Consider the following 4,061-nt stretch of genomic DNA (forward strand, 5'->3'; position numbering starts at 1 on the left):
ACCTTAGTCCTCAAGCTGACATCTTTGCTCTTCAACACTTTAAAAAGGTCTTGTGCCACAGACTATGCAATACGTTGTTTGATTTCTTGGCTGCTGCTTCCATGAGTCTTGATGGTTGATCCAAGACAAATGAAGTCTTTGACAACTTCAATCTTTTCTTGATTGATAAGAATGTTGTTTATTGGTCCAGTGGTTCATAAAATTGGGTTGGCTACATTCAGACCTTAAAAGCAATTCAGGTTTGAGATTCTGAGGACTAGAATCTAGGATAGCCATCTTCCTCAGTCAACCACCAAGGAGAAGACAGATAGGACAAAAACCATCATGGCTGTAATCTTGGGAACCCACCCAAGACTAAAGAGTGGTATCCTCACAAAGACTCCTGGAGCTAATCCAAGCCATAGCCATTTATCTAGATTGAGAGAATACATCCACCAGGAATAAGATTGTACCACCAACACTCATTTCAGTTCAATGAGCATATAGGTAAGAATGAAGGTGATGCGGACAAAGGGACATTTGAAATATGGACTATGCTTGACAAGACTGTCCAGCTACAGGTGGGCTAAAGATAATCTAAGAGTTTTCAGAGGTAGGGGAAGAAGGGATTGTTATGGATTGAATTGTGTGTCCCCCAAGAGTTATGTGGATGTTCTAACCCCTGGACCTGTAAATATAAATCCTGTTTGGAAATAAGAGTTTTCATATTGTATTGAGAGTCCTGGTGTGCTGCTGTTGGTTAATACTCTGGACTGCAAAGTTGGTATGAACTGCAAGGTTGATGGTTCAAGCTCACTAGTCACTCCTTGGAAACCCTATATAGGGTTGCTGTGGGTCAGAACTGAGTCGACGCTACTTAACAACAGCAACATGCTATATTAATATGGCCATACCAGAGTAAGGTGGGTCTTAACCTAATCACTTCTAAGTGGTACCTTATAAAAAGAGCAAAACAGACACACAAGGAGAAGGTAGATGCCATGGGAGGACCCACGTACAAGCAAAGAAACACCAAGGATTGCTGGAAGATACTAGAAGGAGTTCTGGTAGCATAGTGGTTACAAGCCAGGCTGCTACTCTCAAAATCAGCACTTCAAAACTACCAGCCATTACTCAGGAGAAAGATGAGGTTTTCCTGTAAATATTTACAGCCTCAGAAACCCTATACAGGGTCGCTATGAGTCGGAACCAACTCTATGGCACATAACCACCACTACCACCACTATAAACTAGGAGCGTTCCACAAAAGAAACCAGAATGGCTGAAACCTTGATAGGAACTCTTAGTCTCCAGAATTGTTAAGAAAATGAATTTACGTTCTCTCAAGCCACTCACTTGTGGTATTTTTTGTTATGGTAGCACAGGTAAACAAGGCAGGGACCACTGGCCTACTCTACTCCTAGAAGGTCAACACATCCATCTGAGTCTAAGACCCCAACAGGCCTCATCTCTCATGAGAGGACAAACTCTCAGGGCTTTACTCATTCAGTCTTTGATTCATTCCAGGGCGCTTTAGGTCACTGGGAAAAACATTTGTCTTCTCACTCTTCCTAAACTAATAACAGCTAATCACTCCCAGCTAAGCACTTAACCATGTGTTGGGTACCATGTTAATCCCTTAAAAAGCAATCTTTTATTCAAATCATCATCACAATTCTTTAAGATAGGGAAGAGAATCCTTCACCCTTCAGAGCCCCATCCACCATGAGGATGCCACTGCTTTACCCCTTCCCCTAACTGAGAGCTAAATATTCAGGGCTTTAACTAAACAGATTATCCCTCCTCTAAGACTTGGTTAATGGGCTGGACTGCAAAGTCAGTTTTGAACTACATGGTCAATGAATGGTTCACACTTACCAGCTGCTCCTAGGAAACCCTATACACGGTTGTTATGGGTCAGAAAGGAGCTCTGGTAGCGCAGTGGTTACGAATCGGGCTACTAACCTCAAGGTCAGCAGTTTGAAACTACCAGCTGTTCCATGGGAGAAAGACGAGGCTTTCTGCTCCTGCAAAGATGTACAGCCTCAGAAACCCTATATGGGGTCGTTATGAGTCGGAACCGATTCCATGGCACACAACCACCACCACCACCACCATGGGTCAGAACCAACTTGATGGCACTTAACAACAACAACAACAACAACAAGACTTGATTAAGGAGTCCTGGTGGTGCTGTGGGTTGCTAACCACAAGGTCAGCAGTTCAAACCCACCAGCCCCTCCATGGAGAAAGATGAGGTTATCTACTCCAGAAAAGAGTTTCAGTCTTGGAAACCCTATATAAGGTCACTATCAGTTGGAATCAACTGAATGGCAGTGGGTTTTGTTTTGTTTTTTTATTAAGACTTGGTCAGGACTAATTCCACCATGTCTCATGTTTCTTGTTTACTGGCTTAAGTCTCACCCTCCCACATCATCCATCATCATACCTACTCTCAACCCCAGTTATACACACACAAATGCCCCAAAGTCCACACACACACACACACACACTGCACTCAACTGGCAATTACATCTAATTTTTCACTGAGAGAACAAACATGATCATCAGGAACTCCCTCATCTTCCCATCATTAACTTTATAAACCAACCTGTACCTGAATCAATACTCTTTGCTTTCCCTTCTGTTACAATGGACGATGGTGTCCCTGCTTCCATCAAACGTATGCTCCAGGAATCACTTGCATTTTTTTTAAGCATTTAGCTTCCATAACTACACCACTCTTTCCTTTATCATCAAGTTCTCCCCTTCATTTGAATTATTCCTATCTGCATACCACTTACTTCCTTGACCCCACAGTGTCTTCTAGTTATCATACCATTTCCTTGCTTTCCTTCAAAGCAAAACTTTTTGAACACATTCTCTTCACTCACTATTCTCACCTTCTTGACTCATATTTGCATGGTTAGTTACTCTAACCTGGATTCTGTCCTCACAACTCCACTAAAACTGCTCTCAAAATTACCAATAATTGAAGGGCCAAAGCATTTACACAGTCTGCTCCTTTCTTGGCTTCTTATTACCATACTCTCCTGGGTCTTTTCCTCACTAACTTTTTCTTCAGTTAGGTCCTCCTTCCCTCCATAAACCTTACATATGGAATGTCTCAGAATTCACTATTAATTAGTCTTCTTTATCTCCACATTGTCCTCTGTTGTTGTTGTTAAAGTGCTGTCATGTAAGTTCTGATCCACAGTAACCCTGTATAGGATTTCTGAGGAACAGCTGGTGGGTTTGAACTGATGACCTTGCAGTTCTCAGTCCAGTGCTGATCCTACAGCACCACACCAGAAACCCTCTGGTTCTCTTTAAATTTCTATCTGCAAATGATTCCAAAATTTATATAACTAGCCCAAACTTCTCAGAGCACCAAATTCTTGTACAACTACATAAATGATACACCTCCACTAGGATCTCAGATGTTTAACAGGCATCTCAAACTCATTATATCTAAAACACAGCCTCTTAATCCTACCCCTCATAAAATTGTTCCACTCCCAATCTTTTCTATTTCAATAAATGGTACTCCAAACACCATGCTACTCAAACCCCCAAATTAGGCTTTATACTTCATACCTTTTTCCCTCAATCTCTGTATCTAAGTCATAAACAAGTCCTATTAGCTCTACTTCAAAATTAAATCTCCAAATTCATCCACTCTTCACTGTGATATCCTAGACTTAGGCCATTATGTCATACCTGGTCTATACTTAAATGACATCTGAGTTATCTCTGTGCTTACTCTTTGGTCTACCTTTTATTTTCCACACACATAGCAACTAGAAGGGCCTTTCCAAAGATCATTTGAACAAATCACTCTCTTGCTTGAAATTCTCTAATGGTTTTCCATTGCACTTAAAATTAAATGAAGAGACTTCCGGAAAAAGACGGTGGGTCGGGTGGAAGTGTAGTGACGAGCTCTGCCGATAACAACACAGAATACAGGACCAAGAAGGCTCAGGGAATGGTCCCAAGACTCTGAACCACGTATAAAGGAATTTTAGAAGGTTGGAAGAGTTACAGCTGGGGAGTTTGTGGCAGAAGCAAGAAATCCATTGCTT

At 41.6% G+C, this 4,061-nt stretch overlaps 1 protein-coding gene across 1 annotated transcript in view; it reads right to left on the reverse strand.

The window, feature by feature from the left end:
• SIL1 (SIL1 nucleotide exchange factor) overlaps nt 1–4,061 on the reverse strand; it is a 610,112-nt gene that overhangs the window by 173,863 nt on the left and 432,188 nt on the right. The window lies entirely within an intron of this gene.

The sequence above is a fragment of the Chrysochloris asiatica genome, unplaced genomic scaffold (assembly GCF_000296735.1).
Source record: "Chrysochloris asiatica unplaced genomic scaffold, ChrAsi1.0 scaffold00087, whole genome shotgun sequence".
Classification (NCBI taxonomy): Eukaryota; Metazoa; Chordata; class Mammalia; order Afrosoricida; family Chrysochloridae; genus Chrysochloris; species Chrysochloris asiatica.